The sequence below is a fragment of the Aquila chrysaetos genome, chromosome 18, assembly GCF_900496995.4.
Source record: "Aquila chrysaetos chrysaetos chromosome 18, bAquChr1.4, whole genome shotgun sequence".
Lineage (NCBI taxonomy): Eukaryota > Metazoa > Chordata > Aves > Accipitriformes > Accipitridae > Aquila > Aquila chrysaetos.
The window spans coordinates 9437166-9451242 of record NC_044021.1 but is presented as its reverse complement, the minus strand read 5'-3'; the positions used below and the strand labels follow the sequence as shown (position 1 = coordinate 9451242).

The window sequence follows — 14077 nt, the reverse complement described above, 5'->3', positions numbered from 1 at the left end:
CCTTTTTAAGTAGTGTAATGTTTAATGATTATAAAATCTTGAGATGTTTTTGGTTTTCAGGTACTGAAAAAAGTACTAAAAAAAGAAAGGAAAAAACAGCTAGGATAGAAGCAACATAGTGGATATGCTTCTTCCACATATGACATAACCATGGAACAACCCAGAATCTTTTTGGCAATATGCAGCTCCCAAAGGACAACCTATCTTTACTGCATCAAACATAGCTACTGATGTGTGCCATGTGTGCCTTTATTACTCTCTACCTTTTAGAAAGTCAATAAGTCTAAATGTCACTATTTCCCAAGCACAGGATCTACATTTCTGCAAACTACTTTTAGCAACCATTACACCTATTATATCTGGTACCATAACATCATATTATGAACTTGTCTTTTAATATACATTTCATTAAACCAACCATTTGTTTAGCATATGATTATGCCAAAGGTGCATCGTGAAAAGAGTAAGTAGCAAATAATGCTTTTAGCAGTAAAAATTTTTATTGAAAGCTCTATTCTTTAAAGACAGCACCTTGTCAGAGGTATTGAGTGCTCTTCGTTTTGCTAAATTCATTGGAAGTTGAGGATGCTTATCACTTTGTATGATGTTCTTAGCACTTAGCAGGAGGGGTAACGGCAAACAGTTTTCTGACTGGTTATACGGTGCTATGTCCATACTCTAACAACAGTACTTTCAAGGCTTGACTTTATATAAAATAAAAAAAAAATCAGGGTCAAGTAGTCTAGCAGACCAGCAGAAAGGGTGTGAAATTAAAGAAGAGAAAGAAAAAGTATATTGGAAACATCCATTGCCACAGCCTGAGCTCTTCTCTGCTCTTATTTGACACCTACTAAGTGCCCATTACTGTAAGTTGTTGTTCATGGCCGAAAAAGGAACACCAAAAACATGATACTGCTAAGTTCAACTTACTGAGCAGACCAAATAAGACAGAGGCAGTCTCAGAAAGAGCTTACCCTCATGTGCACACACACAATTAACTGAGACGTGCCCCAGTTATCATTGCAGTGACCAGCACAGTTCAGCCACAGGAACACAACATTCACTCAGGGCAATCTCAATGTCTGGTTCAGTGCAGCAGCTCAGCACCAACATGTAACGTTTCCATCTTGGGCCCTCTGCTTCTTGTAGGCATTGGACGTCCATGTAACATTTTCCCCAATCTTTGTTACTGGTGGGGTTAAATAGCCAGATCCCATACAATCAAATCATTATCACAGTGTACCTTTCCAGCAGTTTCAGGTATTGTTCTGTCACTTCTTGATCTGTACCAAGGCTCATGACACTCAGTTTTTGTTTTCATTATCCTGCCATTCACATATCATTATGTTCATTTACGCAACTCTTGATCAAAGCAAGGTCATGATGGTCCTGTGTCAGGAGTAAAGGAAACATTTTTTCTTTTAGCATCATTTATAATTAAAGAAATTTCCTGAAGAATCATTGTACATTTTTTTCTCTTTTTAGGGAAGAAAATGAATAAACATACTTGATGGGCCAGATGTTCAGGTGACGTAAATCTTGGCAGCATGACTGACTCTAAATATGTCTAGTTCCTGAGAAGGACATACTCTCATTTCTCTGTTAATCTGAGTATTTCCCACCCCACCACCTCTCCTGAATCTCATATCAGTTTGGCATATAGCATTCATCAAACATTAATGGTGATTTAATGTGAAATTAAACACTATTAGAACAACCAAATACCCTATCCCTATTCAGAATTACTTGGTTGTTCTGTCATTTTATTTCTCAAGTCCCTTAATGTACTCTACTGTCATAGCATCAGCTGATTTCCTCTGAAATGTAAAAATCTTTACAGTAATCTTTAAAAGCTTTCTTATAATTTCCACTGTTTATGCTTATTAATACCTAGAAGACACTATCATATTCTGACAGGCCTATTCAGATAGTACTGGGAAGCTAAAATTATGTCCTTTGTCTCCTTTCTTGGGACAGATTCTGCTCTCACTAATAATGTGAGTGTTGCAGACAAATAATACTGCTTTAACCTCCACTTCCAAGATTTTCCTGAGGAGAAGGACTTGGGGGTACTGGTGGATGAAAAACTGGACATGAGCCACCAATGTGCACTCACATCCCAGAAAGCCAGCCGAATCCTGGGCTGTATCAGAAGAAGAGTGGCCAGCAGGTCGAGGGAGGGGATTCTGCCCCTCTACTCCGCACTGATGAGACTCCACCTGGAGTACTGTGTTCAGCTCTGGAGTCCCCAGTACAAGAAAGACATGGACCTGTTGGAATGGGTCCAGAAGAAGGCCGCAAAAATGACAAGAGGGATGGAACACCTCTCCTGTGAGGACACGCTGAAAGAGTTGGGCTTGTTCGGCATGGAGAAGAGAAGGCTCTGGGGAGACCTTATTGTGGCCTTTCAGTAATTAAAGGGGGCTTATAAGGAAGATGGGGACAAACTTTTTAGCAGGCCCTATTGCGATAGGACAAGGGGTAATGGTTTTAAACTAAAAGAGGGACAATTGAGACTAGATATGAGGAAGAAATGTTTTATGGTGAGGGTGGTGAAACACTGGCACAGGTTGCCCAGAGAGGTGGTAGATGCCCCATCCCTGGAAACATTGAAGGTCAGGTTGGACAGGGCTTTGAGCAACCTGATCTGTTTGAAGATGTCACTGCTCATTGCAGGGGGGGTTGGACTAGATGACTTTAAAGGTCCCTTCCAACCCAAACCATTCTATGATTCTCAGAAAAAAATTTCCACATTTTTGTGGAAGCGCTTTGGTACATAGGGTGCCACAATGTTAGCTAAGCAGTTCTTTGGGATTTTCTTGTGTTTCTTATGCTTTTTAAAAATGCATTACATAAAAATATTTAGAATTATGTGTATTTCTTTGTGCATTTACACAAAGTAAAAACCTAAGTTGAGTGGTGCAAGACCTTTGCCTTTGCACTTTTCATTACCAGAATGATGCTCCATATGGCGATCCTTCCTCATGCTCAGAAAAGCTAGCAGAAAATTACAGTAAACATGATTCCCACCCCGTGTGTTTCCAGAGAAGAGGAATCTTAAAATGGACTTCAAAGTTATTTATGTTGGAGAAGGTATCCAAATCTAATGCTGGTGAGCAGCAGTATGAAAAGGCAAGATGGGTACGGTGCATATGTTACCTTTTCCAATTACTATATAATATTTTCTATTGATGAGATGAATTAAAATAAGTCATTGCAGAATTATTTTATATGCTTCTTGAAAACAAGAGGACATATAATAATTAATAAATAATTAATAATTAATATTTTTAATGGATGGATTTTCCCTCTTGTCCTGCAGCCACTTCTCCTATTGGTCTTTACATTACTTCTAGTGTAGCAAGGACTTCTCGTTTTTATGTTTATAGTGCCAGACAACTATCTTGTCTTTGACAGCATGAGTGAGGGCTGATTGTTCCTAACCACCTTACCTTTACAATTTTAAAAATTGACCTGGAACTGTCCTGTCCTTCTGGAGACTCTTTAAAGCCATCTGATTTTTAGTAGAGAAATGATAAATCCTGTTTTGAAAATCAGGCTCTTTCAAAGATACCTCAGAATTAGGCTTCCAGAAACAAAAGGACCCCAAACAAGTTCCCATTTTTGAAAATGTAGGCTGCAACTCATGGGAAATGCCATTAAAAGGAGCTATTCATACACAGTCTATAAAATCAATGTGTACAAAATGGAAAGTCTTGTTCTGCTCAAGAATAAAAAAAATATAATACATTAAACAGTTAAACTTGCCTTCTGTATCCTGTGGTGTGAGATGGTTTCTTGTCTTTATCTGAGGGCCATCTGATACATGCTGTTTTGTATTGGGACTTTGAGAAAAGGATGAGTTGAATGCAAGAGATGGCAGTCTGACAAAGAATAAAGACATACTTCTGAAAGCATTGAACATGACTTATACCATGCTTCTATCTTAGAAGATGTAAAAGTTCACAAGTGACAAATATTTCTTTTAATATATTTATATGAACATCCCTAAGCTGTCCAACATCCAATTATTTTTTACTGTTATTTCTGTAAAGCGAAGTGCTGTGTTCACAAAAGAATTATGCCCCAGTGCAAGGCTGAATTTAGTCTGCTTTTTCCTTTTTTTTTAAGCGTGCACTTAAATGGAATTGGCATTCTGAAACATGGCTTAGTCATCCTGTGACTCTTCTGCCACTCAAGGATAGTAGGCAAATGCAAGAGGGAAGGGAGCTAATTAGACATTATGTAGAGTTGCCTGTAAACTAATAAGAAATATGATTTATAACCTAAAAAAGATGACATTTCAAAAATTTGGGTGTATTGGGAATGAAGCACAGAGGAATTTAAAGTTTACAGTATTTATAGATATATAACTAATGCCGCAGTTCTCTGGTGGTGTTGTGTATGCTGTTGTTTTTTCACTGTTCATATCTTTTTCACATAGGTTTAAAACCTAGTCACTGAGAAACCTCACATTAGGACTAAAAAAGGTAATTAAGACCCTCCTGGTTTCGGCTGGGATAGAGTTAATTTTCTTTCTGGTAGCTGGTATAGTGTTATATTTTGGATTTATGTTTTGGATATATATTGGTTGCTGGTTGAGGCTGAACCACAACAGTACTTTTTGGTGTCCCACATTGGGTGCCAAAAAAGACTGTCATAGTTTAACCCCAGCTGGCAGCTAAGCCCCACACAGCTGCTTGCTCACTCCTCCACTGGTGGGATGGGGGAGAGAATCGGAAGGGTAAAAGTGAGAAAACTTGTGGGTTGAGATAAAGACAGTTAGGTAAAGCAAAAGCTGTACACCCAAACAAAGCAAAACAAGGAATTAATTCACCACTTCCCATGGGCAGGAAGGTGTTCAGCCATCTCCAGAACAGCAGGGCTCCATCACGTGTAACAGTTCCTTGGGAAGACAAATGCCATCACTCCAAACATCCTCCCTTCCTCCACCAGTTTTTATTACTGAGCATGATGTCATATCCCTTGGGTCAGTTGGGGTCAGCTGTCCTGGCTGTGTCCCCTCCCAACTCCTTGTGCCCCCCCCAGCCTCCTCGCTGGTGGGGTGGGGTGAGAAGCAGAAAAGGCACTGACTCTGTGCAAGCACTACTCAGCAATAACAAAAACATTGCTGTGTTATCAACATTGTTTTCAGCACAAATCCAAAACACAGCCCCATACTAGCTACTATGAAGAAAATTAACTCTATCCCAGTGAAAACCAGCATAACTTGGTATGGAAAGAAGACACAAATACATACACAGCTGCCCCCAATTTTTTTTGTAAGAGCACAGAAATGTTGAAATACTGTTCAGGTACCATCAGCATGGGACCCCTTGCAAAAACAAACAAAAAAACCAAACAAAAACACAACAGAGGATGTTGGTAACAGTTGGTACATCCTTGTGTCAACATTTCATGTTTCTCCTCTGCAGACACAGAAGAATAAACTGTTGCTTAGTCACTTTCTTATCCTGAGGCAAAAGGAAGACAACTGTAATAGCACTTTCCTGACCTCTCAAGATCGTAAGAAATTACTCCAGTTACTTTTCCATATTGAACTCAACTGCTCTTTCCAGCTATCAACAGAGAGATGATCAGGGCAATGTTTCTGAGAGAGAATTCTAGCTCTTGAGTCTGCTCAAATAACCTATCAAAAGGCCAAACTGAAATCAGAAGATGATAGTAGTTTATAATCCGAGAATAGTTTACTAGGCTAGACCCAAAGTTTTACATAATTATTCAGAGGTCTACTTAACCTTCAGAAAATCATGTTTCAGGTGTGATCAATACCAACCTAACCCTCTTCCAATTCTTCTCCTCAGTAACTTCTAAAGCAGCCCTTCCCTCTCCCCCTATTTTAATTTTGTATTTGCCGATTTTGTAAGATTCTAGGTGGCCAAGTAATGCACAGTACATAGGGTCCATACTTTCAGTTTAAATATCAAAATCTGGATTTTGTAAACACCTCCATTAGTGATGACATTACATTTTCATTAGCAGGCAAAGTTAGCTCTTGAAAACATACCACAGTGGTTTATCTATCAGGTAGACTCATCTTGTTCCAAGTACATACTGATAACGAGAACAAATACATTCATTATTGCTAACACAAGGAAAACTTCATTATCATGTTTTACTCTAATTCCCTTCCTGTTCCTTTTATATTATTAAACCACATTCAATTCAAGGCATGTGGATGACTTTACATCTTTATTACGAAGTGTCTTTCAAAACAGTAGTCATGGGTAAGTTTCTTTGGCTTTCAGTAAAAGGAGCTGGACATTTTTCATAACATTTAGCTTTCTTCATCTTCAGATCAGATTCCCACAGAATTAAGCATAAGAAGAATTGTCCAGCCTAGGTGACTGATAAGGTTTTTTTCAGAGAGTAAAAAGTGACCCAAGGACACAGGTACCCTAAACACAGAACAATAAGTATGCCCACGTACATAAATAGAATCACACAATCACAGAACTGTGAGGTTGGAGGGGACCTCTAGAGATCTTTTAGTCCAAGCCCTTGCTCAAAGCCGGGCCAGTTATAGCAGGTTGCTCAGGACTGTGCCCAATCAGATTGCAATAATATCAAGCACAGAGACTCCACAAACTCTCTGGGTCTGTGCTCCAGTGTTTGACCACCTTCAGAGTGAAAAAGTTTTTCGTTATATCTAATTGGAATTTCCCATGTTGCAACTCATGTTTTTCCTTCAACCCTGTTGTTTAACTGGGTCTGTTAAAAGCTTATCTATGGAGTGTCCATACATAGGGCAATGGTGGCATATTGCTCAGTGCAGAGGTATGCATCCTATTTCATGGTTGGATGGATAGTGGTTGTTTGGGTTTTTTTAAGGAAGGGGCATTGCACTTTGGTTTATCTTCTAATTTCTTGAGGGTTGGTCCACACTACCGTGGAGGTTTTTTTCACATATATGCAGAACAATGTTTACACTGATTTTAAATTGTTTATATGTGTGTTAAGAAAAGATTTAATTGATCTTTTACTGAGTACAGGAGATGCTGTTGTATTTGCAATGCTTAATCATTGGCAGATGTGAGCCAGGAAATAATGCGAAATGTGAATAACAAGCAAAAGGCATTATTCTCTATGAGAAAAATGGAGAGGTTTCCTAGCATGACTAAATATATTCAAACACTGTATTCATTCAGTGTATTTATGTAAATAAAGTAATATTCATCTGCTATCATATTTCCATTGCCAATCAAAACAAGAAAAAATGTTAAAGGGAAACATGGATAATCACTGATAAGAAATTATATAATAATAAGGAACTAATTATTCCTTTCCAGATTTGAGCTTACAGCTTCACGTACTGACATAATATTGATAATAATTCAGAGGAACTGTACTACATTTCATGGGGTCTCTAGCATTATTATCTTTTGTGGTAAAAATTCTGTCTGGAATAGAGATTTTGGTTTTTTAAAAAGATACTTGTAAGTGCTAAAGGGTTCAAAGAGATGTCATTTTGTGCATGTATTTTTCATAATGAAAAGGATTTTTCAAAAAATAAGATTTCAAAGACTCCCCTACAACTTACCCAGATTCCAGGTTCATGGAAGAATGTTCTTCTGGCAAATTCCTCTACCCTAAGAGAGGACAGGTTTAGGCCTTGCATTCTGTATTGCTGCAAAGGAAGACAGACTGACAGCATAAACCAAGACCTATTCATAACATACCTACATAACACAGCATGAATAAATAGGTGGGCTAACAGTAAAATGCCCATCTTTCCTCTCCTGTAGCAATAAAAACTTAGCGGCTGGTAAACTTCTGCCTTTCTGAAGTCTCCTCCTTGAAAGTCTCACAAGGATCAAACTAGCCCATCTCTTCAGAAAGATCCAGCAGTGAGCACAGATACATTTCCTCTGGCTAATGGATTGAATTTGTAAGGACTAGATGGACGATTAGATTTTAAGGAGTTTGACAGATGAGCTCCTGTGAAGGGCACATTGGCTATTTGCTTTAATAACAGGCGCAGTTAATCTTTGGCTTTAAGAGGACATGCATTTTTTTTGCAGATTTTGGTTATTATATTTTATTGTCTCTTGAATTTGATATAGTATGTTTCAGTTGACCTAGCAAAATAGCTTGAAAGCTCTGCCCAGCAGTAAGTGCCTGGACCTGAATTGCATGGCATCCCATTTAGATGGTCCTCTTTACAAAAAGCATTGCTAACCATGGTACTAATTATGAAGAAGGGTCATTTTGCTTCCTTCATTTTAGAGGCAGCTTTGTACAAGTTATTTGAAATGACAGCAAATGAATTCTTAATACAGCAAAATTTTTGCAGGATTATTCATAGAAGCAATGATTAATAAATATGGCACTTTTTTTTATGGAGTCTCTTTTCAGATCAGAATTGTATTTCATACTGTTAAAGAAAACTCAAGGACTGTGATCTACTAATTAAGCTAGGGTGAGGATTTGACTGTCATTTGTATTGATACCCTGTTTGAACTTAGACAAATAACTTACAATCTTTGTCCTTCAGAGTATTCACTTTGAAGATATTTATAACAATTCATAGCTGCTCTACGAAGGTTTTGTAAACTTTAATTCATGTTTGTAAAGCAGTTTGATGTCATTGCAAGAGAAATCACTGTAATCATTTTAAAAGTGCAAAGTATTTTTAGCTACAGTACACACATTTTCACAGGACATACCTTCATAAAAAGTGAGCTTGATGAAATGAATACTAACCATTGACATTCAATAAATCAGGAAGTGTATATGAATATTTAGTGACAAAAATGTACTAGCAGAGAGAAATCTTTGAAGCTGTCGATCTATCACTGTTCAGAGAATATCCAGCCAAGTTTAAAATCAACAAATAATCAACATGATAGAATATGTACCTTAGTAAAATGACACTTCTCTTTTGGGGGAAGAAAGAAAGAGAATTGATTAAGTATTTTTCAGTACAACCATTTTAATATATCCACATACTTTGCAATCATATTAACTAAAGCTAAAATTAAAAGTTTAGCTGCATTGGAGCAAATCACGTAAGGAAAGATGACTTTTAAGTCATTAACATAAAATCAGTCAGTTTAATGAAAGGAGGCCAGATAATTCAATATTATTCTTTTTATTACTTTTTAACCTTGTTAGCTTTTCTAAGGATAAAATACACTGAACTTCCTGAAACCAGCTACTCAATTTCAGAAGATCCTAAGATTTTCTTTTGGCAGCCATTATAAGTCAGGCTGCCAACAGTAAAATCTAAATAAGCTCAGGAATTTTAAGGGCATTATCAAATGTCAAGCATTTTATACATAACTGACCTCAAATCCTTTATAAAACTTAGACCAGCAATGTGTCCCAAACAGTAAAATATATCCCAATATTTAATCAAGCCTGGAATTAGGCTGTGGCAAAGACCATGGTGAGGCAGGCTGTCCCCCTGCAGCCCAGGGAGGTCCATGGAGGAGCAGATATCCACCTGCAGCCCAGAGAGGACCTCACGCTGGAGCAGGGGGATGCCCGAAGGAGGCTGTGACCCCGTGGGAAGCCCACGCTGGAGCAGGCTCCTGGCAGGACCTGTGGCCTCGTGGAGAGAGAAGCCCACACTGGAGCAGGTTTTCTGGCAGGACTTGTGACCCTGTGGGGGACCCACGCTGGAGCACTCTGTGCCTGAAGGACTGCAGCCCATGGGAGGGACCCACACTGGAACAGTTTGTGAAGAACTGCAGCCCATGGGAAGGATTCATGCTGGAGAAGTTTGTGGAGGACTGTCTCCTGTGGGAGGGACCCCACGGTGGAGCAGTGGAAGAGTGAGGAGTCCTCCCCCTGAGGAGGAAGGAATGGCAGAGACATGTGAGGAACCAACCACAACCCCCATTCCCTGTCTCCCCGTGCCACCAGGGAGGAGGAGGTAGAGAAAATCAGGAGTGGAGTTGAGCCTGGGAAGAAGGGATAGGTGGGGGGAAGGTGTTTTTAAGATTTGTCTTTCTTTCTCATTACCCTACTCTGATTTCATTGGTTATAAATGAAACTAATTTCCCCAAGTTGAGTCTGTTTTGCCCATGACGGTAATTGGTGAGTGATCTCTCCCTGTCCTCATCTCAACCGATGAGCTTTTCATTATATGTTCTCTCCCCTGTCCAGTTGAGGAGGGGGAGTGATAGAGCGGCTTCGGTGGGCACCAGGAGCGCCCACCACATTACCACATCAACCCACCACAATGATGATCAGGAGAGGGGCCGTGATACTTCTGTGGTAAAGGTGAAAGAAAGAATGTTTGGCTGAAAGTCAACAGCATTGGCCAAGCAAAGAGAATTACTTTTTTACATCTTTCCTTCTGTAATTGAGTTTGGGCTTGTAATGTCATCTAACCACTTCTGACAACCAGCCAAAATGGGGATGGCAAGGTCTTATAATAAGTTGCTACAGAAATCATCCTTCATCTACTCAGTTCAATGCCACAGCAACTTTCAGTGTGCACAATATACCCTTCTTATTTTTCCTAAACAGCTGAGATAGACTTGATTGTTTCCACAAATAAATAAATAAATAAACAAACAAGCCAAGAAAAAAACACAGTGTTTTCAAGCCACAAATAGGTATGGAATTGAAAGCTACAGGCAAGCCGCTGCCTATGAACTTCAATATTGCCTTCGTGTGTTAAGAGAGCACAAAACACCTAGGAATCCTGTTATTTGTGTTACAACATGCCATAGGCTCCCCAGATAAAAGAAGTCCTGGCTGGAGAACTGTGTTTGGAATTACCATCCAGTAATCAAGTAATTACAGTGTCTACTATAGAGGCAACCTCCAGAAGCAACTCTTAGCAGTAAGCATCTCAAAATTCTCTCAGTCAGGCTCCAGTCCAAAGCATGGAAGTAGGGCTGATTTTTATTGTTTGTTCTGTTTGTTGTTCACTGGTAAGGGAAAGGAAATGCATCCATTTTCATCCCTGATTTTGATACTGTTGCTCATCCAGTACAACCCCATCTACAGGAAACTACAATGATGAGAAGAAACACCTTCCAGTGACTTGGATTATTCTTCTCAGACTGGATAAATTTTGCATTAAGCAAAATGCTTCTTTCAATCCAGAAGTCTTATTTAAAAGAGCTTTTTTACACTTTCTATCATGATTCTTGAAGCTGAATATTTTCATTACTGCTTTGTCTCATACCAGAGAACTTTCCTAGTTGCTACTCATCATTCCATGCCTATTCTTTGCTTGAAGTTTTTAAATAAGCCTGCTCACTGATACACAGACTTGCAACTTCAAGATGCTGGAAAAATAGGTTGCAGCACAGGGCACATGCTACAATCCTGATTTTTTAAGGATCGTCATCCCCAAAGATACCTGTTGTTAGCTAGACTTCTTGAAATTGTACACAGTTCAAATTAGATTATCATAATACAAATAAACTGGTCTATAGTTCCTGAAATAAACAACACAGTTATGAAACTTGTAAGAGATTAAGGTGAGAACATTTATTTACACAATGACTACATATGTATGTATATGTCTTTGTTCCTCCCTCTGTAGTTATTCAATCAGATATGGATGCTAACTCAAAAACTGTGATTAGGGACTTTTATCATCCTGCTTGCCTCTCAGTTTCCATTCATAGCTAGCTGTTACAGCCTTTTTTTCCCCTCGAATCCTCTCATTCTCTGCTCTGTACTCACTTTGTGTTTATTAACTCAAGCAAGAGGAGAACGACTGCTTCTCTCACAGACAAATGAAAGATATTTTCCATGTCTGTTGATTCACTGCATTAATTGTAGCATGAAATGTACCTTTCAGCTGAAACTTTTATTTTATACTTACCTGTATTTTGGGCATTAAAACAGTGAAAGGGACAGAGCAGTTGCCTCACAGGGTGACACTGAAAAGGTTCAGACTCTTCAATGTATGAATGAGAAGGTTGAGGGGATTTTGAGGCTGACAAAATCATGAGTGCATTGGAAAAGAAAGTGCAGAATTATTACCAAATCTCAATAAAACTACTAAGCAATTGGTTTAAAACAGATAACAGCAAGTTTTTCTTAAAGCAGTGAGTAGGTTTGGATTAGCAACTGGTTGCCCCAGGAAATAGTAGAAGCAGATAGTACTATCGGGTCCGAAAAATATAAGACAAATTCACGCACAATAGGTCCATTAAAAAGTACTGAATGGAATAGGTAGCTACCCTAATTCAACAGTTGTGGATCCTGTGGTGCCACAAGGAAAACACTGCTCTGTTCATATTGTTTAAACCAAATGAGAATGAAAGTCATTTATTGATTTACTAATGATATGTAATTAACCAGCAATCACTGAACTATACAGTCAAGATCAATCACAGCAATACAGCAGATAAACCACAACACTAGGTACCTACAAAATGCATTTACAGTCCTTACCTCAGACACTAGGACTTGCTAGAAGTTTCTACTTCTCTTTAGCACAAGCGGCAGCTGATTAAAGAAAATTCACAGCTGAATATTCTAACTTGATTCTTTAAATTTTCTGTATTGAGGAATCTGCACTGTCATGAGCAGTTTTTCATCTTGGCATACCAAAAGGGCATATCAAAGCTTAGGAATCCATCTGAAAAATCAGTAATGTTTTGAGTTTTGTTTTAGGTTGGGCATTCAGCTTTTTTTATCATGATGTATCTTTAAAACTGTAAGTGATCAATAGTTAAGATAGATACACTTAATTAAAATTATCTCAATGAAGAGTCTTAAATGAGCATTTACCTTAGAAAGTCTAAGCCATTAAAGGCATTAAAAAGGTAAAGCAATTCTACATGGTAACTGAAACTATTTATTTCCAGGTTGCAGGAAAAATATATGCAAGAGCTAATGGATATGGCATGAATTGAAAAGTTCCACAACTTCAAAGATATTGATCCCAACTTCTGAAATTTATTTTTCTTTGTCTGTGTGAACATATCAGAATTTTCATTTAGAATTTACAGCACTAGCTGCTTTGTTTTATGCACGATATCAAAATGCAGCAAGACAGAAAATTGTGTCAGCTTTTGTATCCCAAAACCAAATAACTAAATTCTCAGGTTTTATAAAACAAAAATACACCAAAATGAGCCTTAAACCATGGAACAAAACTAGGAACTGCAAAAGGAAATACGTGTTAGAAAATTTTGATCAGCTGAGAAAGCAACTGCATTGTGGTGTGATGAAAATTAGAACTCACAGAAAACAATACATCTCTGATTTCAAATCTATTAAAATCAATGGCATTGCTCCCAATGAAATCCATCAGCACATGGCAGGGCTATATAATGAAACAACCTTCTAGGTGTAAAAAAGCACTAAATCCCAAACTCCTGTATAAGGCTTCTAATCAGATTTCATTTTTATGATTGATAGTGCAAGTAAGAAAATGACTATTTCCTAACAGTACCAATACAGAAAGAATATAAATTCTCGTTTGCATTTTCACATTTTTAATGAATGAAATGTTTCATAACTGTTACAAAAATTTATGTTTACACTAAAAGAGCCCATTAGCTTGGAGAAAAGATGCATAAATTGAGAACTTGCTCTACAGGCAGCTCTTCCCAAGCTTTCCTAGACTTGCTACAGATTATAACCTCATTATAAAGATACGTCAGTCCTGCAAGTCTTTCTGTTTCAGCCACTTGCAAATAATAAAATGCTGTAAAACTGCTATTGTCACTTGATATTTAATTATTTGTTTGGCCAACTCACCTTCCCTTCCCTCTATACAATTTTTGCACTAGATACAGCCAAAAGAGTTATTTTAAAGGAAAATGAGTCTGCCCATAACACAGTGGTTACAAAAGAGCACATATGTTTAGTTCGGTCTGTTTCAAAGTGTCATTTACCCTCCAAAACTAATGTACGTCCCAAGCCTAGGTAGTTGCGGAGTTTTGAACATTTCACTAGAGCTGGAGCTTCTCATAACTTTAGAGTTAAGAAATGTCAAAATTGCTTTAAGGTAGTCAGAAACGTTCAGTTTTTTCAGCTTAGCCTGATCTGCTTATTTTATATATTAATTGCAACTTTATGCAGAAGCCCCAAACCTGAAAATGCTTAAAAATTTGTATTATTATGCATAACTGAC

The 14077-nt window shown here is 38.1% G+C and overlaps 1 long non-coding RNA gene across 1 annotated transcript; it reads right to left on the bottom strand.

Moving 5' to 3' along the window:
• Positions 1–3788: 3788 nt before the first annotated feature.
• LOC115353140 lies at positions 3789–12560 on the bottom strand. Its single transcript, XR_003927440.1, has 3 exons — positions 12388–12560; positions 7562–7648; positions 3789–3884 (listed from the first exon to the last, which is right to left on the bottom strand). It is a non-coding gene; the product is annotated as an uncharacterized LOC115353140 (long non-coding RNA).
• Between the last annotated feature and the right edge of the window lie 1517 nt (positions 12561–14077).